The sequence below is a fragment of the Chanos chanos genome, chromosome 12 (assembly GCF_902362185.1).
Source record: "Chanos chanos chromosome 12, fChaCha1.1, whole genome shotgun sequence".
NCBI lineage: Eukaryota > Metazoa > Chordata > Actinopteri > Gonorynchiformes > Chanidae > Chanos > Chanos chanos.
The window spans coordinates 13,726,493-13,750,950 of record NC_044506.1 but is presented as its reverse complement, the minus strand read 5'-3'; positions in this window follow the sequence as shown (position 1 = coordinate 13,750,950).

Genomic DNA, 24,458 nt, shown 5'->3' with positions numbered 1-24,458 from the left:
ATGACTCCTCCATACAGTGGTTTATATTCTAGTTTGGCCATTCTCAGAGTAGACCCAACAAAGTGTCTATATTGTGCTTCAGTGCATTATACACATGCAAACCAAAACATGAGTGAGCTGAAAGCCATGATGAATTTCAGTATTTCAAAACTCTGCTGCTGGTGTGACTTGTGTTATTGTTGTTTACTTGGGTGTGTCATTTCCAGCTTGCTGATGCTTTGTAAAGAGTGACTGAAGAGGTACTTTATCCCTGTGGTGCTCGTTGAAGGAGCTGAGTCTTTTACAGAAAGATAGAAAAAACAAGAGAATAGGAAAAAAAAAGTATGAAAAATAGAGAAGTGAGAGCGAGTATTGGGGGATGGAGGGAGGGAGGATGAGAGCCCAGATGCCTCCCCTATCCAGACGGGGCTTAGAATCGGCGGAGCCATGACTGACTTTCAACAGGCCTCTCCAGCTTTCTTTACTGCAACAGGCGGAATGAAACGATTGGTTTCGCCCTTCCATAATGGCCTGCCATGAATGCTGAGTGCGATGGTGGGAGACCATTAGAGCCACAATGGCTGACAAGACACTTAGCACTCCCAGGAGCTCAAACAAGCCTTTCATCACAGGCCCGAGGCTGGGCAGGAGCCTGGAGCCTGGAGCCTGGCGCTGGTGACCAGCTGGGTCTTTACCAATCCAACACACACACACTCACACTCACAAATCAGCACCTGTTTGGTATTATCCAGTTCATGAGAGTCCCAATGTTGCCCTCAGCTGGTGTGAAAAGGCAGGAGCAGAAGGGAGGGAAAACTGAGAGGCAGCTGTGGGTATTCTGGCCACAGGGATTAGGAAGAGATGGGAAAAGGAAGGCAGTGGCTTTGTACAGATTATCAGAATTACAATGTGCTGGTATGAAATGCGGGAGCAGACGGCATCCATTGACTGAGAGATCTGTGCGTGTAGTTGTGCGAGTGCCTATAGAAACTTCCCTTTGCCTGAAGGGTCTTTGTCACTGTTGCTGGGTAGAATGGGCATTTCAAAGCCATTAGATTGTCCTCTAATCGCCATTACCTGACAAAATTTTTTTTTTCACGATGATGTAAAAACAGAGACAAATTGAGCATATTAATAATTATTATGTCCATCACGGTTATATCTAGTGATAATATGTGAAATAAACATACTAAATAATGAAGAATACTGGTCGCAAGATTAATCTTTGATAGTCAAATCTCATGCTTATCTAGTCCACTAAGTGATCGTTAAAACATTTCAGAAATTATTCATTTTCTGTTGGATTACCTGAAAGACATTTTTGTTTCGTGAAATGTAGTCGGTGTCCTTGAGGGAAAGGTTTTTTTTTGTGGTGAGGTCTTTTACCACACTGGTTAACAGAGGCGTGTGTGTGTGTGATATCTAAACAGAATGCAGTGGTATCTTATTTAGCTCAGTAAACAGAGCAAGGGGAGCATCCACGATCCATACACCAAGTTGAGCAGTAAATGGATTGTTGCTCAGTGTTTATTTACTACTCAATTGGCCCAAAAAAAAAAAGCTCACCCAAAAAGTCCCCCACCGCAAAACTATTAACGGAGTCCACTCACAAAAGTAACATGCAGTAGATATGTTTTGAACTCATTCATTGCATGACAGTTTTGACCAGAGGGGTTTAGCACTGGTCACACACCATTCACGTACCACTGCAGGATTATGTGTTTTTTACTTTCTCTTTCTCTCTCTCTCTCTCTCTCTCTCTCTCTCTCTCTCTCTCTCTCAGGAGCTCTCCGGCATATGGCAGGGACAATGCGTCAGCTGCTGGTTGTGCGAGGTGCAGATGGAAAGACAGGGCTGTTTGTGTGTGTATATGTGTGTGAGCCAATTGATTCTGGGCTCAGGGAAATTGACTGTGGGTCAGACTCCTGGACCCCCTGCCAAGTCTGTTTACAGTACCTGGGACCATGCATGTCGTACTCATAGTCTGCTTTGTGCAAAGACTTCAATTTCAACACAACGGCTGCGACTAGATTGCTGTTTGCAGGCAAGGCGATATGTGGAACTTTATCAACAAAACAATAACCTTTGACCTAATCTTCAACAAAGCAATAGCAAGTCTTACAATGAAGAACAAAGGAAATCGAAGGAACAATAGAAAATCGTCTTGTGTGGGTCATGGATGGCAAGAATAGCCCCCCCCCCCTATTTTTTTTTAATTGAATCATTTTTAGTGTGTTAAATGAGAGGGAGCCAGATATAATGATGGCCATTTTGTCATTTTAAGCACCATTTTATTCCTCCATCAATGGATTAACTTCAGGGGCAGAAAAGCGGCCATATTTGCCGAACAATAGGACAGAAAGCAGCAGAAGAGGAACAAGGCATGTTCCAGCACTTTCTCTCCACAGAACAGAGAGCCCAAGCTGAGTGAGAGAGAGAGAGAGAGAGAGAGAGAGAGAGAGAGGGAGAGAGAGAGAGGGAGAGAGAGAGAGAGAGAGAGAGAGGGAGAGAGAGAGAGAGAGAGAGAGAGAGAGAGAGAGAGAGAGAGAGAGAGAGAGAATGAATCTATGACGAGAGCGCCATCACATTTTTAACCTAAACCTCTTTTGAGAAGTAATGCGACGGAGGTCTCGGCCAATAGAAAACTTGTTTTAAAGGGAAGCCTTTTGAAGAGAAGCGTGATAAAAGGCTTTGCTTTTCGTCCTACCAGTCGCAATTTCATTTGGTCTTTTAGTGCTTGAAAGGAGAGTGAAAAGTTTTTGCTAATTGACAATGCCAATGAAATTCAGTAGACATTCTGAAAGCTCACGGATGAAAAGCCTATTAAGAAGTGTTTGTCTAATGCTTCTATTCACCAGCTCCACAGCAGCTCTTTCACAGGAACTACATTTGCTGATTTATTTATTTATTTTTTTTCTTCTCTTTTTCCATGCCCAGCATTTGTGACTTCACTATGACAAATTAAGTCTTTAGTCTGGGAGCACTGGAATAGAAGACTTGGTTTTAATGTATGCTTGAAAACATGCCATCCAAGTCAACTTTTAAAGCTTTGTTTGGAGAAGCTTTTTTTTTTTTTTTTTTTTCTAGCCAATTAAAACTTTTCTTTCTTCTCCCCCTCTCAAGGTTTCATTTGAATTCTTTTTATAAGAAAACTGAGAAGATATCTCTGAAGTTTGTAATTAATTTCCAACAAAAGAAAAGAATGTACAGAGACAGGGAGATAAAAAAAAACTTACTGTGAGGTGCAGTTGTATTTGTTATTGTTTGTTGTGCTTCTTTGAAAGATTATTATACGTTTTCAGTTCAAGGGAAACATTAACGTATTTGATCAGTTTAAGTGGGTGTGTTGATAAACCTGTTACTGTAATGTCTATCAGGATATTTTAAAAAGCCATTGTTAAAAATTTCCGTCGGGCTTAGGGAATGGCGTGCTGCTTGTTTTGTCTATGTTTTGTGTGTTTTGTGTTTTTCTGTACATTTAGCGCAGTTTCACCCAAAGGAGTCTCTATGTGCCGTGACATCCTAAAGGTAAAAAAGAGTAGATGAGTGAGGTGAATGAGAGCCTTTCTTTCTTTCATTCTTTCTTTCTTTCTTTCTTTCTCTCTCTCTGACTCTACCGTAAAGTTATGTTCAATAGCTAATTTACATGGTGCCTTTGTAATGGAAACATTCGTCAGTTGTGCTGTGTGTTGAACTGCAGTGGTTTAAAAGTTTGTTGGCTCTACTGCAGGTTTCCTATGTCTCACAATCAATTATATAGACCGGTTCATAAGACTCAGTAGAACGGGGAGGGGTTAAGAAGTGCAGTCACCCTTGTTTTATTCAATTTGTGGAGTCCAGCCAAACAATGCAATGGGATCTTTATTGGGCCATTAGCTCCACACAGGCTCATTCATGTCTCTCTCTGTAACGAAATGATGGAGCCTGTTAACAGATTCAGTTGCTCACTGCTGTCTTCCATTTCTCTTCTGTCTCAGTGCGTACCATGGGTCCAAAATGGGAATTGTATGAACACCTGCAACACAAAAATGAAATGCAAATAAGTGGGGAATGTACAGGCGATGGGGGTTCGCTGTGAATTAAGAATCTGTCAGCGTGTGTCTGTTTTCAGTTATATGGATCTCAGTGTGGCTATCGTCAACACAAGTGACTGATGGGTGGACTGTGACAGACAGGCCATGCTTTGAGGTTTGTCTTGAGTCAAGAACATTTCCCATAACCATATATATATATATATAAATATATAAAATATTTTCCAATATGACCATATTTTTTTTATCTATGGCCTTGGTCCTCACATGGAAATACTTATGTAGCAAGCATCGTTGCTGTTTACATTTCTAGGAAAAACAAGGATATGTTCTTGAACTGCAACCAACCTTGCTTTAGATATTACAGTTTTTTGCATTTTGCTTCAACTGTACACTTTCTTGAAAAGTGCTTGTTTGTGCTTTTCCCAAAGCAATAAAAATTTCCATATGAAAATCAATTCTGCATGCTTTCTTTAAGTATATTAAAAAACATAATAGGCAGTTTTCAAAGCGAAAAATAATTGAACAACTTTGCATGCCAATAAAGTGTCAATGTACCTTTTACTATTTGATATTTACAACAACAACAAGAACAATAACAATGATAACAATAACTAAAATTATTATTATCATTATTATTATTATTATTATCATCATTATGCATCTAAAACCTCAGCTAACACAACAAAACAACAAAGGGATGCAGAAAATCTGAAAACTATTTTGAGTTGACAAATTGTGCCATTTTGAGAGTGAGCACTGTGATCTTGTTGTTATTTGGAACCTTGAGGTTTGTTGACGTATCTGTAAATTGAAATAGACCTACAGTGAGGGAAGGAGAATAAAGTCAGATTCTGAGGACAGTGCTGGAGGTGACTGCGTTTCTCCACATTTAGCACACAGAGTGTGGTGAAGGCACCCTGTGAGGAGTGGAGGAGCAGATGTTACAGTAGTAGCAGGCACTCCATTCCACCAGTACAGGCTGCTCAGGGCCAGAAGAGACGTGAAATTGCTTTGAACCTGGGCCTCTGCTCTTCTCAATGGGTTTTATCATTGGGGTCATGGAGCCTTTTTAGAGGTGCACTGATATTCTGTTCAGCAACAGCACCACTCTGATGTGCTGATGGCCTTACCACTGACAGGTCACCAAAGTGTTAGACCAAACTCTCTCGCTCTCTCTCTCTCTCTCTCTCTTTCTTTCTTTCTCTTTCTCTGTGTGTGTGCGTGTGTGTGTGTATTTATGTGTGTGTGCATGTGTGTATGCGTGTGTGTGTGTGTGTGTGTGTAGATGTGGAACTAAATATTTGAAAATATTGTATTTATCTGTTCTGTTTTATGAGGAAATCATGCAGTTTTATTTATTTTGCAAAAACGCCAGTAGGAGTTGTGCATTGTTGAAGCAAATATGCCATATTAAAATTCCTCTTTGGTTCCAGTGGCTGATGAAAAGCGCATACATTTAAAATCAACATGTCTATGAAGCGTCTTTCGTTTTGTTTATTTAAAAAAAAAGCCTTTCTTTGTTAAATCAAATTGAAAATTAGCAGTGAGTAGATCTTTTTAATTAATTCAAGTTATTCCTGCAATAGCACATTGTACCTAAAAAATATACTATCATTACCTATCAGAAAAACCATTAAAGTTATAATTCATAAAGCAGCATACAGAGACTATATTCATGAGTCCATTAAAAAGCTCTTCAAAAATCTAGGAATATTTGTTTGAATACTGATTAAAAGCTATCATTGGCTTCAATAACTGTGCTTAATGCTGAGCTTTGGCATTGGGCTGTAATTACCAAACCCTCAGCTCTTGCCAAGCTGTCCGATCGAGTTTAATCAATTGAGTGTGTTATCAAGTCTGTGTCAAATTAACTGGGAACCACAAAGATTTTCTGCTTGTAAGACATAATTCCATGGCCGTTATTCACATAGCCCAGAACTTTGATATATCTAATAAATCTATAAAAAGACAACAAGCTCTGTGAATGTCAAAAACATCATCCTGTATCTCCGATAAATAAAACCCAAACTCCTCATTTATATGCTCCCCTGCTGCCAAAAATATGCATTGCATTGAACGAACAAACAAAATAATTACACTATCGGCTAGTTTTTCCAGACATGAATAACGAGACGAAGGATTATCAGTGCAGTGTACAAAGAGCAGAGGAGGCAAACACATGCGCCGCCCCCCCCACCCCCACCCCCACCCCCATCCCTCCGCCTTCTTCCCCCCACACCTCCAACCCACTGATTAATTGTGTTTCTCACTCATTGTGATTCTGCCTACTTTAATTAGCTTAGGCATGCTTTTGCATATTGTGTTTATTTAATTTCATCATGTGCAGAACCAAAAGGAGCCATAACCGGAGAAATTAAAGAGTGGGTTTTTGCCAGGACATGCACAAAAAGGATTCAGAAAGCCACAACTGGTCCCTCAATACTCTCATTGTGGTGAAAACAAAAGCACACCAGCTAGTTACCTTCGTTCCTGAGCCCCATTTTTGGCATTTAAAAATACCATGAGCTTTCCCAAGAGTTCACTACCCTGAAATAGTACGGAATAAAAACACCATACACATATTTCCCCTCTCAAAGTACATCACACAGGGGAACCTGGTATAAAAAAAAATATCTTATTTTATTTACCGTAGTGTAAGAATAGTTTTAGTCTCCCTTGCCGGTACACTGCCAGTAAAGTCATTATGCAATAATCAGTCATCTTGTCACGAATACGGAGAGATGCCTTATGCATGTACAAGGCAAGCTTTATTCCCAAGATGTAATTCAATCCAAAAAAAAAAAACATCACAAAACAACCCAGGTACAGTACAATGTACTCTGACTACAGAGGGCAAGGCTAAGAATCAGCAATGAGAACAAGCTTCAAAACACAGAAAGGCAAACCAGAACAGGAAAGCAATACATTTATTCATTTAGCAGACACTTTTATCCAAACCGATTTACAAGTGAGGCAAAATACAGTCCCAGCTTATAGCCGTTAAAAGAGCTGGCTGTGGTATAAATGTTGTGGCTTGTCGTTGAGTTAAAAGAGTGAGTTGCAGACAAATACAGATAGAAACAGTACTAATGAACAGGGGGCTACGAAACTGCAAGAGAAGCAGTGATTGCCCAATGTGAGGGATGAAGCAGTGCTAAAAGTTGGGATGATCTGAAAAACAAACAGTCAGCAACACAGTTGTACTACTTTCATTACATGAGGAGGTCTGTTGCACCATAATCTAAAGTTTTATAACATTCAAAACAGAGTGTCTCAAAAATAAGAGCTAAGCATGAGAGTCGGAGACTTTTAAAAGGTTTTTCACAGGTGAAACTAGGAGTATATGTACACAAAGGAATAATGAGTAAAGGAGCAAGAGGCAGGTGAACATGACTAGGACTTGATGATCAGGTCAGCAGGGCTCTGATATGCCAAATGAGACTGAGACTGAGGAAAACAGGGTCGACCAGGATGACTGAGAGCATCTGGATGACTAGGAGGACCAGGTAGGTGCAGATGACCAAGTGTACCAGGTAGATTAGATAAATTTCAGGAGGACCTTGGAGGGACTCCAGAGACCCTGGAGATTATGATGGAACTTGCAACTTCTCAAGAGGCCCTGCATATTCAGGCGGAACCAGAGATGGCTCAGGAAGCCCTGGAGGAACTGAGAATGGCACTGGAGGCTACTCAGGGATTGAAGGTGGTGGTAATGGAGTTTTTGTGTATCTAGGAGACCTCGGAGAAGCAGGAGGACACGCAGAAAACAGGTGTCTTTTGGGGAAGACCAGACACTCAGGAGAGACTCGAAACAACTCTATAGATACAAGAGAAGGTTCAGAAATTACTAGAGACTGCCTAGTAGGGATGAGAGTACATCTGAAACTGACTGGAGGTAGTCTTGGAGGGCCAGGAGACCTGGGCAACAGGCCCGAAGACCTGGCAGGAACAGCTGATGACTCAGCCGACCGGACGGCAGGGGCTGGAGGCCTGGCCAACAGGACGGAGGCGACAACCTTGTGGTGTATATACACAAAGGACAGATGGGTAAATTAACAAGAAACAGGTGAACATGATTAGATCATGAGGTGAATAGCTGATAATCAGGTAAACAGGGCTCTGACTGGTGAAACAAGACAGAGGTAAAGAGGGAGGCTTGATTCATCTAAACCTGACACACTGCGTATTTCGACATACTTTATTCTTTTCTAGGGGGGAGCGGATTCTCTTGAATTACACACTGATCATGATTCTGAGTTTGTGAACTATATTTATACTGTAGTTTTTCATGCGTAAACTCAGAGACTCACCTCAACACGTACTGCATAATAATTAATGCACTGAATGTTTTGTCGAGCTTAGTCAGGTCTCCCTGTGCAGAACATTTTCTCTGTGTAGTATCTGTAACCGCTGATATGTAGAAACACATTACTATTGATAGGTAAAGATCTCCTCAGCTCTGAAGACAGAGAGATGACACTTGAGACAGAGCATTGAATCACACGCTTTGTCATGCAGCTGTAGATGGATGAAACCAGCAACAGATGGTAAGAGGGACGAACATGGCTTATTTAATCGCCTCGTGTTTGCAAGGAAGTAATTGTGTTTTAACCTAGAGAGAAACAGAATATTACAGTGAGGCAAACAAATTAAACTCACCTCACTAGTCTGCAGATGACTCTATTTGCTGTTTCCAGCGGTCAAAGCACGCTTATGGAAGAAGAAATAAAGATGTCCAATGCATTCATGTTTGCCCTCACATTACGGCTGAGCCTACTTTGTCAACACCTCTCTGACGTCAACAAGTGAGAGGTGGGTGGACATTGGTTGTTGCAGAGAGCTTGAAAAGTGGCTTTCCATCCACTGCCTTGTATTTCTGCCCTGTAAAGCATACAATATATCACCTCGAGGGTGGAGGTGTCTCAGCCTTTGAGAGGTCAACCAAAACATCTCTCTTCATGACTCCTGTTTCTGTCCTCGACAGCAGTAAAGCCGGATTGAAAAAAAACCCCAGATTTATTCTTTTGGCTCAACCTCTTTTGTGAACTTGTCGTGAGGCTTACTTTCACGATTGTTGTTGTGCAACTATTCTTGCTTTAGGGGAAAAAAAAGAAGATGGCCCTAACAAAAACCCATCACTCTGTAATGAGAGTGTGTGTCAAGTCTTATCTGGAAAGACTCTTGACCCCTTTTTCTGGTTCATTCAGTGTGATGGTCAAGGTGTCATGCTGAGAAACATCCATCAAAGTGAGCCTCAAAATAACAACAACATTTTTCAAGTACATATCAGTGACTGCTTTTGTTATAAACTCTCTCTCTTTTTTCTTTTAAGAATTGATTAACTTTTAATTATATTCAGCCTAGATGTCTGTTGTCAACAACAGTTATGGAAATCAGTCATGATATTTATTCCTCTTTTTTATTTTCTTATTTTGGGGCAACAGTAGTTGTCTGATTACCCCCAGTGTTCAGGGAAGTTAATGTTCACAGGTCACAGCGGGATGCTGGTTCGAGGGGGGGGGGGGGGGGGTTTGGTATGGCAGTCCTGCGGCTAGCTTTTAAATGGCAGCTTATTTCACATGTCTGATGTGCACAGTCAAGCCAAGCAAATCCAGCCCAGTCAACCAGAGACAATGCACAGTGTACTTCCAGACCTCTCATATAGGCTGTTTGGAAATTCCAGTTTGACTGTAATGCAGGGGTCTAAATACAGACATGCTCCAAATGATTGAAATAACTGGGATAAAACTGAGACAACAGTGTAAGCTGCAGATCCACTGAGTCTTCGGTCTAATTGTGTACAGACATCTGATATGAATGTATGTAGTCCTTGGAGCAGTTTTCACAGCTTGCAGCTTTGAGAATTTCAATATTACACCATCAAGTCCTCTACTGTGTCTGTCTGATAAATTATTGAAAAAGACAGTTTATTCCTTCACTGAGGTATATACACATATATACTGCAGTAAAAGAACTTTGTTTCTTTGACTGACACATTATCATGCCCAAAGCAAAGTTGCACTGGATCTGGAATTTTCAGAGTGAATTTTAAAGTGGGTTTATTCATAGCGACACAATTTTAGTAATGAAACATACTTTAGCTGCAGCCTTGAGGAACATACTGTGGAGTGTATCATATGGGTGAAGAGATTCTCTTCCGTCTCTCACAAAGAAAAAAAAAAAATATATATACCATGCTGCAATCGCAGTCTGTGTGCATACATACATATTTTACATAGATTGATAGATTGATAGATAGATCGATCGATAGATAGATAGATAGATAGATAGATAGATAGATAGATAGATAGATAGATAGATAGATAGATAGATAGATAGATAGATAGATAGATAGATAGATTGATTGATTGCAGTCATTGCAGAGTCTAGCTGTCATTTCTCAGTGGTCAGGTTTTACACCACCCCTCCTCTTTTATGAAATGTAGTATCTGATGTTGTTTCAGACAACTGCTTTCCTTTTTTCAATACATTCCCCATCAATCCATCACTTTCAATGTGTGAGAAAATGTCATGAAAAGCTGTGCATTAAAATAATTTCAGGTGATGTTTTTGTGTGTATATATATGTGTGTGTGTGTGTGTGTGTGTGTGTGTCTATGATTGAGAGCGCAAGTCCATCCTTGGTCTTTAGGTGTAACGATGCCCAGCAGCCAGCTACTGGCACCTGGGCAGAAAAAGATGACTGTCCATTCACCTGCCTGTCTCCCTCCGGGCTCTCTTTCACGCTGCCCAGCCATCCGCACACTGACTGCTCCAATGAGGGATGAAGCCCATCCTATGGATGATGAATCACCATAAAAGAGAAGATCTGTCAGGGCTGAGAGTGGAGATGGCGGTGGGGGGGGATAAGAGGCAGCACCACAGAGGCTATGGGCTGGGGACACTCCGGCTTAACCTATGATGGGTCCTATGTCCGCCTGCCTGACAAGTGAAGTGTGAATGTGTTGGGCACAGAAAGGCCACCTAAGCCCCCCCCCACACACCCACCCACCCACCCATCTCAGGTCCCGGTGGAGAAAAGGAATGGGAGATCTGTGAAACTGTCAGGGAGAAAAAAAAAAAAAAACCTGTCACAAACCAGAAGATGATACCAGGATGTAAGAAGAGGAGAAAAATGATGAAAAAGAAGAAAAGGGTTGGAGAGAAAAAGAAAAACACAGAAAGGGGGAAGAGGCACATAACGTGGCGTAATGCACACATAAATTGCAGTGGAGCCGGCAGTAATTATTTTACTCATGCTGAGTAGACTCAAGGGGACCTGGGGGTCAGTGGTTGCTTTAATTGCCATGTAATTCGAACCTTTTGCTCTGCTGCCATTTTTAGGAGGCTAAGTGTTACTTTATGGCCCTTCTGGAAAAACTCCCACCAGAGGTTTGTGCTCCCCCTCCCTCCCTCCCTCCCTGAGTTACACTCTCTTTAACACAACTTTATGTGTATGCTACACAAGACTTCAGTTGTGTACGTACAATCGTAGAGTAACCCTCACACAAAACAGCTGCTCATGTGCATTTGAACTTGCACAGTACTGTCCCTCAGTTCTAAGTTAGTTTTCACTGACAATTTTGAAAAACAATTGGGAAACAATGACTTTAACAATTTAAGGTTTGAAATACTCATGTCAGAATCAGGTTATAATCACTGTTTCATCACGTTATTCTGGAGACAAAGAACAAGCATCTGATTCCATCTTACACAAGCCAACATGACTTAATGGGGGCTGCATCTTTGGTTAAGTGTATTGAAAACACTGAACAGAAAAGTGTGCTGAAAAACATTCCCCCCCATTAAAGTAAACAAGATTGTAGTTGTACGCTCCCATATGACTTTTCCTAACTGAATTAAAGCATCATTTGCATAACCCAGATTGATGAGATAGGAAGAAACTGGTTTACGCAATGAAAATAGGTGCACTCCAACAGTAGTGGGATTCTGAGATGAGATGTCGCACTCCATTAGAATGGCAATTCCTCATCATTTTTTCATATTACACATTGCAGTAATAGCTCTGAGTGGTGAGATATTTTTCCCTCTAGTTTAAATAAATGCTTCATTTGAAATTGTGATATTCAATCATTAAGCACTACACCCTGTTTTATTTATACTGAGTAGTTCACATACATAGCCCTGTAATGAACGAATGTACTTAAAGACTATTGGATGTTGAGTCTAGGTTGAAAGACACAGTTTTACAGTACCAACGAGTGGGGTAGCTATAAAAAGAGGCAGAATGGGATTGATTTTCTTCCAAATGTCAGAAGCAGCCCTGCAAAAGTGCAGACACAGACACACTCCTGCTGCAGAGTCAGAGCGTATAAGAGTTAGTTATATTACCCAAGAGCACTCTGCTCATCTTATGCATTCCTGCTCACTTAATGATGCTTACTGGGTATTCACTCTCACTCAGATTTATTCCTGTTTTATATTGACTGTTTTACTGACAGACATTCAGCAAAATTAAACAAAAAAAAAACATAGAAAGAACAACAACAACAACAACAACAACAACAACAACAGCAACAACAACAACAAAAACCCTTTTGTCGATTGTGGCTTTCTTCTTTAACTGACTAAAATGAGAGATGGCCAGTTTGACCCTATCGCTTTAACGCTGAATTGTATTTTCCAAATCTTCATTTTTTTTTTATGTAGCACACAAAACAAAAACGTTTTAATTTATTTATTTTTACACTGACATTTCTCTCCGGTTTGGTTGTGGAAAAATGACGTCAGTGCTGAGAAACCCTCAGCAGATCGACAGGTGTTATTTGTGTGCTTCAATTTGCGACAATCAGACAGTGTGTACCAGGCATCGGGCACATACGTGTTTTGTTGCCGGTGAGATTGCTGTCGACCCTAGCAACAGTTTCCCCCGTGTGAGAGAGACTATGGCAGGCGCTCTCTGGCTGTCCACACAGCTGCCTGTGGAGCTGGACACCTCAGTGCATTCACACCCCTCCATTTAATTCTGCTGCTGAGAAAAGCCTTTTTTTTTTTTTTTTTCTTTAAATGTCTCTCATCTCTGTCACACGCTCACAATTCCTTACGCAGTCTCCACATCTTTGGTCTTGTGTTTGTTTTGTTTTCACATATTCAGTCTTATGTTTCTTTCTTTTTCTTTTCCTTTCTTTCTTTCTTTCTTCTTCTTTTTTTTTTTTACATAATAATCACATCTGTCTTTCAGTGTGTGGTGCTGGTTTTATAGAGAGAATTCACAGAGAAGTCATGCACTGTATTGTCATGCTCATTGTATTCATCTTTATCTTAGATACAATGATGCGTCATTTGGCACTATGATCTTTAGGATGGTGCACAATTGTGAATTATTCAGATTTCATGGAACTGATACTGTGAGTGTGGCACATGATCTGAAAATGTGTCAGCTCATGTGTAAGACAAATAAATCCTTATAGAGGAAGGCAGCAACTGAGGGATATCAACTCTGCATCTGAGGTTCACAGTTCAAATCCAGACTGTGTCATAGTAGCTGACTGTAGCCAGGAGGCTACAGAACCACAAGTAACCATGCTCCCTGAATACCACTGGTCACTGATGGTCAGGTGTCAATGTAGATGTAGGAGGAAATGGCTGAATTTTACTCTCCTACAAGTGTGGTGCATTGCTTGCTGACAATATGTAGTTTGTAGAGGGTGGATCAGTGATGAAGCCAATCATTTTTCCAGCCTCGCTTAGTCAGACTCAGAGGACCGCTGTGTGTGAGGGACAGTTACAAGTTTGCAGGTAATTGGACTTTCCAAACAGGGAGCTGAAGGGGGGAAAATAAATGAAAAATATATAGGACAAGCGAGATTATATCTTTCCGTTAGCAATGCTCTAATGGATATTATCATAACTGAAATCATTAATGAATTTCAAGCTGTGGCTATACTAAGCGGAGTGACAGGTCTGGAATGTGGACACTAGCATGCGAGGACTGCTGCTTCTGTATTTGCTCAGTGATTTCAATGGATATTTCCTGACACTGATCAAATAATCCACTATAATTAAATGTTGGCCAGCCAACCCCAAAAGTGATTAAGCCTCATTTTGGTGCTGAGTGATTTTTTTTGGCTGACAGCGTGTAGAAATATTTCATTCACTAAGCAGTTACAGTAACAAACTGTCTCTCTTTTCACTCTCTACATCGTATTCCATTTTTACAATATTTTTGCTCTCTTAACATGTTAATATCTGTGTCATACGGGGAACTTACATAAGCAAGGGATGCATAAAAAAACACGGCATGTCCGCTGACAGGAGCTAACGGTTGTGATGTGTTGTTCGGAGTTGGGGGGTTATGGCATTATTAGTGGGGTGCGTAGCTCCAGACCGTTTCTGCCATACCGTCCCGCAGACGAGAACGTGGTACCGAGCGATTCAAACCGCACTGGCAAAATGGTAGAACTCTCCATAACGTGGCAGGTGCTCGGCGATTTCAGAGACAGCAGATGTGGCCTGCGGAGGGAAGGAGAGACGAGGGGGTAAGGGACAGGTGTGTCACTCGTTCACCGCGGCTCCTGATGGAAATGAATAAACATCTCCACGTGAACAGGAGTGACCCTGCGGGGAACGCCTAGTTGGGTTGCTATCACAGCAGTCAGTTGGCTCCATCTCAAAACAAGGAGAGGAGGTGGAAATTACAGCATCTTTTTCAAACGCTGCAATATGCTTCAGTCAAGTGTGGGCTGTGGACCGGAGGCCGAAGCGGCGGTGAACAGCGGGGGGCTATTTGTGTCTGTGTGAAATTACATTAAAATGATGGATGTTTGAATTTATAAATTGAATTTTTTTTTAGAATCCTTTGAAAGAATTTGGTGTAACAGCTAGTGAAGGATTTCTCATAATTGTTGTCAACATTCATCAGATCAAGCAGCATAAACAGCAACATTTGTTTCTTGTTTATCATATTTCCTAAATGTCCATGAGTAAAAACAGCAAACAAACAAACAAGCAAACAAACAAATGGCAAAACAAATAAAGTAAGTAAGTAAGTAAGTAAGTATCTAACTAACTAACCTGCTAACTAAAAACAACCAGATTAATTATTGCAGATTAATATTGGCATGTCAAATTAGAATCAAAACTAACATAGAAGCCAAGCTCTGTGGATGCAGTCACATCATATGTCTTTTAGGATTTACAGAGGATATAGACATGGTCAGTGAAGACTTAGTGAGGCACATCCTTTCTTCAGGGTCAAAAGTCAAACAAGCAAGAGAGCTGAAGGAAAGGAGCATGTGATTAAGTATTGGAAGACTGCCTCCTAAGCTCCCATTACAAGAGGAGAGGTGAAGAAAGAATATAAAAAAGAGAAAGAGAGAGAGAGAGAGGGCTTCTTATCACAGTATTCACAGAGGCTTAGAGCTCCTTTGTGCTCTCCAGGTTGATTCTACTACCAAGGACATCGCTGGGGCAAAAAGCAAACAAGCTGCCAAGAACCACAGGGCCACAGGTCAAGGGCTTTGTTACTCTGTGTGTGAGAGATGCTTCTTTCACCTAGTGTCAGTGGAGCGAAGCAACACTTCTCTTCACATTCCAAGGACACCTAACTTTTCTCTCTGTTTCCTACAGACCTACACAGTGGCAGCTTCATTTCTGTCTGGCTATTCTGAAAAAGTCAACCTCCGCTTTCTCTGGAAGTTTCAGCGAATTTTTGTTGTTTGCGACTTAAGAAAGGAGAAGAAGGAAAACAAGACTGTTAGGTTTCCGTAGTTACCGTCGATCTGTCCTTTGACTCAGACTTGATTTAAGTTGATGTTCATACCAAATGCACACATTACATCCTCTTTTAAAATAACTGAACCATTCTCATTGCCATTTCTGAGATACTGATATTAATTATTGATATTATTTGATAACAGTAGAATAGCTTTGTTGCAGATAAAAAATACGGTTTAATTTCAACTAAGAATAGCTTGTAAAATGTAGTTAGTATGTTGAGCACAAAAACGTTGTTGGAATGGTATAGGTTTGATGCATCACATAGCTCACTACCTTATTATAACAGGAGAACTTTGATATTTCGTTTATTGATTGTGATAAATTCTCACAGTAATTAGCCAGAGAATATTCTCAGAGCAAGATTCTGGCCATGGATTCCATATCTTGGCACTCGATGCTCGCTAGAAACCCATTTAGCAAAGTTTCAGAGCCGTGTCCATGAGCCCAAACACACACATCAAAGGAGATCAATCAGAATTCGAACATTGTCTTTCCCTCCCTGCGTGAGACTGTGTCAGTCTGTCGCTCCGCTCTCGCTTGATCCTCTCCATTTCATTCCTTTCTCTTAAATCTGTCTTCATCAGCAAAGAGATCACTTTAAAGCCCTAGAGAGAGAGAGAGAGAGAGAGAGAGAGAGAGAGTGGGCACAGATACTAGCTCAACTCTGATACTTTTCGAGATGACTTTGTTCTCTGTGATGGAAATTTCGTCGCTGCTTTCTTTTGAGCATTGCAATACTTTTACACTGAATGTCCTTCTGAAAATGTCTCTAATATAACATTGACACGGCTGCCTGTAATCAGTGTGATCCTACTGCACAGACAAGGGCCGGCAGTCAGATCATTATTCACTATCATAGTTTGAAATAATTTTGTGCTGAACAACAGGTGATCCATTTAATGAAAAACCTGTGGAATTGTCAGAAGGTGTTCAGAACCGGTAGAAAAAGGCTTAGAAATGTTAACTGTTTTATGGAAAACATTGTGCATGCAAACAAGTGTTAACAGAACATGCAACACAGACAAGGTTAACAAGGAGGTTCGCTGAATATCTATCACAAACAAGCAATTTCCATAAAAACTCATTTTTCCCTTTCTCTGTGTGGAATCATACTGAAAGCTTTCTACTCATAAATCAGGTATGTGGAGTGAAATCAAATTTAATGCACATATTGTTTATTCATGGCATGGCAGCCGGTGAGTTAAAAAAAAAAAAAAAAAAACACAATATAAAAAAAAATAAAAATACCCATGGCTCTCTACACAGGAGGAAAACCTGTGATCTAAAAGAAATGTTTATTCTCTCATGCTGCGCTGGAGGCTGACTCTGATGCTTCAGAAAATTGCTCTCATTCTCAATACTAAGTAATGGCTTCGAGACGGCACTCCACGCAGCTCCTCATTGCCTTTGAAAATTTACCCCCTGGGCAGAATTGGCCACTGCCAAATCCCTCCGTTCCTTTCATTGTTTGTGTCGACTTTAATATTTCATAAACCCTGTTCTATATTTATTTACCTCAATTTTTTTTGTGCAGAATAACTCCCCTGTATCATGCATTTTAATGTGATGAGCGATCAGGTCCCTGAAGTGGTGGAGGTTTTCTGCTCCACCTCTCCATGTTCATGCTGCCTTATTAATTAAACATTCCTACAAAGGGTGCCTGGTGCATCTCACATTCTACAACTCTTCAAACCCTTACAAGAGGCTTACACATGAATTCTGTTTTTTTTTCTACAGTATATATATATGTATATATACATAGCTTCATCAAGCACTGCAAAAATGTATCTTCATCACTTTTAATCACCTTGTATCTTTACAATCTAATGACTTGAAATATTTAACCTTGAGTTAAAGTATCAGTGTTTAACAACAGACAAAAATATCACATCATAACCTGGGATGAACTTTCTGTGCAGGGTGCTTGCTATAACTCGAGCCAGTGAATTAAGTGAATTTGTTATTGTGGACCGGTAGGACTTCCCGTGCCGGGTGTGAGTGCAGAGTTGTTGTCCTGACACTCTATCAGGCCAAACACAGCCTGTGTATCTGTAACACAGAGGGAGGTTATCGACATGCAGAGAGCGTAGAAGGACCAAACGTCGGCGTGGGCCCTGGGCTCCCCAGTGAGACCAATCAGACAGCTGGGCCCAGAGTCCTGTGTGTTTGGACTCTCTAACATGATATTACTTAGACTGCTGTCTCTCCCCATCAACACTTTTGTTTTGGCACTGGTTAGCAACAAAAGTCACAACAAATACACCAGCAAAGTCTATTCACAGTGCTCTTTCTGTTAAAGTTACTACTGGAGTTGATTCAATGTTGGAAATGGTGCAATACTACACAAATGAAAAAAACATACAAGGTTTAAAGCTCCCAAAAGGGTTTGGAAAGGGTGTGTGTGTGTGTGTGTGTGTGTGTGTGTGTTTGATGAAAACATTTATATAAGTAGAACCTTGATGATTTAGCTGAGCTTGTTCACTGGAGCCTGTTAATGCTTAAGATGCTCTCACTGAATCTTGAATTTTTACAGATGCTGAAACTCGTCTGCCACACAGTGATATTTCAGAAAGTGCATGCAACATTAAATCTCAATTCTCTTATTAATAAAACATTATGTCATAATGGAATGTGATACCTCTCATTTATGTAAGAATTTCCAACAATGGGAAAAATATTATTGTACCCTCTTAATTCAAAGTCGAGTTCTAGTATGATTTTGTATGCAGAATTGTGAGAAAAAAAAATGTAAGGTTCAAATTCAAAGCCTTAATAATGGAATGGAAAAAAGTTATTTTAATATGCTGTTACCAACACTTTATAAATTCAGAAATTCATGGTTGTCAGACGTACTTTGAAAAGTTTCACTTATCAAATCCCACATATAATTCAAACTATATATGTTAATGATAGTGATAAAGTTAAGAATTAATCTTTTTATCTCAGAGCATCCATAGTCCATTTCACAGCCTGTAAAACTTTCAACTTGAGCCTGTGCTAATGTTTGACAGGAACTTAATATGATATTGAAATGGTCAAAAGGAGCCTTATTGAGTATTCGATAGCACCCCCACTGCTCAAATCAAAGGGCCTTAGCACCGTCTCTGCATTAGCCTGTGCTAAATAGCCCCTGGCCATTTTACAGAACAGTGCGTAGTGACCTTGCCAACCATTTGAATTGACTCCGTGGGAACATTCAAGGTGATATCTGAATGTCTCAGATCTGAATATGTGTCAGTCTCTTACAAGTTCCAATGGCTCAAGCCTCTTTTTTTTAATTGTAAGTAGAGAGACAGAGGATAGTTCCAGAAAAAAAAACAGTGATATGAAAGGCAAGACTCCATGATAATCAGATATGTTTGGTTTGGATTTGTTAAGAACGATCAATGAAAGCGATTGTAAAATGACACTAGTGCAGTGACACAGATAGTTGGCTATAGGCAGAGAGTGCTAGAAAAAGGAAATATCCACTTTCTCCAGGATTTCCTATGAGCCTGTGATTAAGAAGAGTTCAAACAAGTCATGACTGATGGCCGTGACTTGGGACCCGGTTCCAAATTCGAATATTAATATTTCAATTTTTCCCATTAATTTAATCACATTTCATATGCTGATTTGAATTGGCCACGCTCTTCCTCTCCGAGTTGACTTTAATCCCAATCTAATTACTAATTATACGGTTGGAGGCTGATTGAACCAATCCTACCAGCACAGGCCAATTTGCTCTCTCTGATGTTGAGCACCTTTTATGTGTGATGTCTCCAAGGTTTTGAGGACAAGGGGATTCAATCAAAGCAACCAAAGTGCTCTGGCCTTCGCTTTCAATAACAAACACAAGCACGTGTTGTCTGGGCCTGACTTATCTTCTATCATACTGATAAAAACCAAAAACAGGATCCCCTGCCTTGATGTTACAGCCAAAAGTGCTGCAGAGACATAAACGAACTGCTGACCTTTAATTCCTGTTAAAATGTCTCAGACAAGTGTTGAGCTTTCATAGATACAATTAAGGTGAGGAGTTAATGACTGCACTAAAATGGTTTTCATTGGCTATTGAATTTAAAAGGTTATCTTCCATACTGAAAAGGACAACATTTAACATTCATTACAGGCACTAGTCAGAAGCAAATGTAGTTTTAATTGTCATCTGTACAAATTTGACAACTGATCTTTTGTTCTTTTTTTTTTTTCCTCACGGTTTACATGTGTGAAAGAGCGCTCACGTGTGACATATTTCAACGCGCACAATTAGGGGTTTTTGTACTGGTGAGTATTTGGATTATATCTTTTCTGTTCGTCGATCAAAAAGAACAGACCGAAGGTATAGTTTGACTGGGGTAAAGGCATGCTGACAAAAACAAACTGGACGATTGAAACTTTTCCCCTCTGTGTACGTTAATCTTTTTTGTCTACGATCACTTCAGACATTGGCGCCACAATGTGCGCCTACAGTTGTTTAGCTGGATGCTTCCAGCTTCAGTTTTTTTCATTTTAAGGTCAGTTAAACTGTTACAAAGCAGGAAACAGAAACCATGAGCCTAGATGATTGTTTTAGAAATATGACTGCTTATCAAAATGTAGATGCAAAGTCTGCTGAATTCTGGCGTCACCGTCCACCACAAGAACTGATGCTGCTCTCAGTGTCTTTCTCTCTGTCGTTCTCTCTCTCGGTCTTTCTCTCTCTTTTACCCTCTCTCTCTCTCGCTCTCCCTCTTTCTTCAGTAAGTAATAGGAGAGTGTGTATTTGGAAATGTCAGCTTAATTAGTCTCTGAGGCAGAATCGTGAGGTCTCTGACACTGGAATAATAAATGGCATCATAGGGAGACAAAAGAGAGCCTTAGCAACCAGTATAATAAATTGTGAAGCTCGTGTTTATCTCTGAATGCACTTAAAATGATGTCTTCTTTTAAAAAGTATTGTATGTTTTTGCATATACATTTATGTATACATGCATACACATATGCACATGCATATGCTTGAGCTCACACTAGTAGTAGTTATGCACAAGTGTCCAAGAAGCAATTGTAGGCTTTGGCCTTAGTGTGTGCAGTATTGGGGTGTGTGTGTGTGTGTGTGTGTGTGAGTGTGTGTTAATCATCTGATGTAAAGTCCAGCCGCTCATTGGCCCACTATGCGTTGATGAGGGTGTGTTTGGTGCGTGTTGTGCTGGTCGTGAAGCAGGGATGTGTTGGGACAGTGTGTAAGTGGACGCTGATTTAAGAGGATGGCTTGGCAGGAGAAGTTGTCTTCCAAGGTGAGAGCACAACAAAAGCAGAGCGGCTGAGTCTCCACAATGGGCCTCTTTCAGTGAGCTGTGCTTCAGAGCTTAGGTCACTGTGATCTGTAGCCAAGGCCATTACGCTGTTACACACTGTTAAACACATCTCCTGCACAGTGTTACAACATGGCAGCTCCTTCCCCTGTTTATAGTACAGTAATTAATGACAAGTAGATGTTTTTCTCATCTTTATTTTTGAAATGAACATACTATGCCATATATTTAATACACAAGTGTGCCAAAATTGTATAATTATACAGCTCTGCACACAGACAGTGTAAAAGGACTATTAGTATTGTAATGTATTCTTCTGCAGTTCAGAACTGGAGGGGAAATCATCAGAGGACAATCTTCAAAATTTTCAATATTTCAAATGACTGGCATAACTCTTAATTTAACTTAACTGTGGCGAGACATGGCTAATCTATTTAGAATTTCTGGCTCTTGTTTTTGATACATTAGCCATTACGCATTCTCTCACAAGCTACATTTCTTCAGTATTTAAATGGGCTTTAGATTAATCTGTTCATCTGAACTACAGCAATCACCCCTCCCACCCTACCATAGCACCAATCGAAGGGTCTGCTAATGGAGGACTGCATGTAGACAATTAAAGTGCCATCTAATTAAACTGTCTAATATGTATATTACGGTCATTACAGAGGCCGACATGAAGACAGAATGTGTGCATTAAGTCACATTAAACAGTAATTGGAGTGGTTTCATTAGACAATGACTGGCAAATAAAGTAAACAAATAAATTACGGTTTTGCGTTCTACTCTCGTGTTTCCTGGTGTGGAACAAGTGCAAATGGGAGAAAAAAGTGTTGGCCTTTGTCAGTGATTGTGAATTATTTAGCAATGACATGCCATTTGCAGTGTTGTGATAACCCTGGCTAATTTAAGTTAATATTCATCATGCATATCTTTTTTAAATTCGTGATGGTTTCTTTGTTTATGAATTGGACAGCAGTAACTAATCTGTTTTCATTAATTTTGTTTGTCCTCGCGTCTTGTGTTTAGTGGCAAAACACATTCCCTCTAAAAAGAAAAACAAAAAAAACAAAAATGGTACATGTCATAAACCGACAATGAGTACACATACTCAGAGAAGCTCTCTCAAGGAGAGACTGCGGAGTTACTTTTCAACTGCAGAGTTAGTGGATATCATGTTGAGAAACACTGTAAACACACACACATACACATGCAGAGAGAGAGAGAGAGAGAGAGAGAGCGAGAGAGAGAGAGAGAGTACAGTTGTTGAGATATTTTAACATGTTTTTTCTGTTTTCCACTCATCTGTAGTGAGTGTTTAGTTCTCAGGACAGCTGGAAGCCCTGGCTCGTGGCACTGCGTCGCTCTAAAGAACAACTCTGCTGCTTCACTCTTCACTCATAATAAAACTCACACTCAGAGTGCAGAGATGGACAGGAGACTACAGAGGAGAAAAGCTATCTCACTAATAATACACCAGATATTACAGCAAGTCAACAAACAGCAACGCATTCAACTCTTCACATGGCCTTCACATTCAGTGTGTTCAAGCAAAGAAAACAAAGTTAACTAACCGAAAAAGAACATTTCGGAACGAAAGAGAAAGGAAGAGAGATGTATTTCTTGGATTTTTATTGGGGGGGGGGGGTATATCCAACTTTAGTTTCCTTAAGTAAATGCTTTTGTCTCTGATTTGTGAGACTCCTCAGAGATTGTAAACAGTCCTTAACTCCCCCTTGAAAAAAAAATTCTTAAAAAAGTAGAAGCAGAAGACGCAGCGTGGCACAGGACTCCAGCTGACTGGTACTGCAGAATTAATGAAGACTCCACACAATGGATGTGATTTCAGAGGACTAATCAGTGATACCTAAATCCTCTACTGATTAGTTAGTGCAGTCTATTAATGATAGCATCTCTGCTGGGGGGGGAATCTCATACGTGTTTAACAGACTGATTAAGTAAAGGGCATCCGTTGTTGAGATAACTGACCAGTCAGTAAAAGCAAATCAGACGTGACTTTGACATCTCTGTGTGCAAAATAATTTCTCAGAATGGCAACAAAATCTATAAATATATATATATATATATATATATATATATATATATATATATACACACATATGTATGAGACAGAATGAGACTGGTTTTATTTATTCTCACTGGAGGTTCTACAGATCACCATCCAGATGGAATATAAAAGCCATTTACATAGCATTGTTTTGATAAGCTAATAACAGTTGTAACAAGTCTAGACTCTGGTACATCAAGCGATACTCTAAAGATCCACCGATGCACCAATGTAGCCTCGTGATTATTCCTCTGACGAGCGAACAAAAATAGCGGCGACGGACAATGGAAAGAGACCAGCATCCTTTGCCCTTATCGTATGAAACAAGAGCGCACTGCAATGCATCATATTAAGCTGAGGGGATGTTGTCTTTTGACAGAGATGTCTCTGGGGATTTGCATGTACAGATGAGATGTGTCAGTACTCCTCTCACTCTCACCCAGCTCTCCGCTTCTGCTTGTGGATTCACGGTGCCTTGACTTTGCCAAAGTCATTTTGACATTTCAAATTGCATTGTGATGAAACAGTATCACAATTTTCAGATTTCAATTTGGGCCCTTGGGGGAATATTGTTTCAAACCATTACTCCTCATCACTCTCTGGAATGGCTCTCTCCATTGTGTTGCTGTGCCGCTGTCAGGACTTATGTGTCTGGAACAATGAGACTCTAGTGTCCTTAAATGTATCAGCTGAACTGCTATTTAAGGCATCCGCAGTGTACGGCGCTGCTGCTTCTTGACACTTGAGTAATCCTCCCCGCTGGCTTTGTTGAATATTCTCTGTAGTAACTCCAGGCTCGCTGATGAGCCTGCGCCCTATCAATTCATCTCAGCCCGGTCGTCCCTGTGCCGAACTTTTGGAATTAAAGAACTGGTGGATTCACACTGCTTTAATCTTCTCCCACTGGGTCGACTTGCGTGGGGAGTCGTGAGTGTTGCTGTGGGAGGCGAATGATCTTCTCCATGTCCCCCGCTAACCTCCGTGGTTTTTCGCCCTACGATGGGAAATGATCTATCTGTGCTTATTATTCCTCCGCCCTCCAGTGGCACGAGATGAATCATACCTGTCAATCGTGTCTCGCGCGGGGGCGGCCATGTTTGTTTATATCGATCGGCGGCATATGTGACACAGCTGTTCGTGGCGCCCGGAGCCTGCCGAGTTCACTCCCGATCCCCTTGGCAACCGTACATTTGGCAGAGAGAACCAACGAACGCACACACGGCAAATCAATATAAACAAACAGCAAGCAGATCAAGAGTAATGCCTTTTGTGTTTGTGGCCTTCCAGAGATATCAGACAAAAAAAAAAAAAACTGGCTGTGTAAAGACTAGGGGCCTCTTTGCCTCTTCTACTGTAATAGACCAAG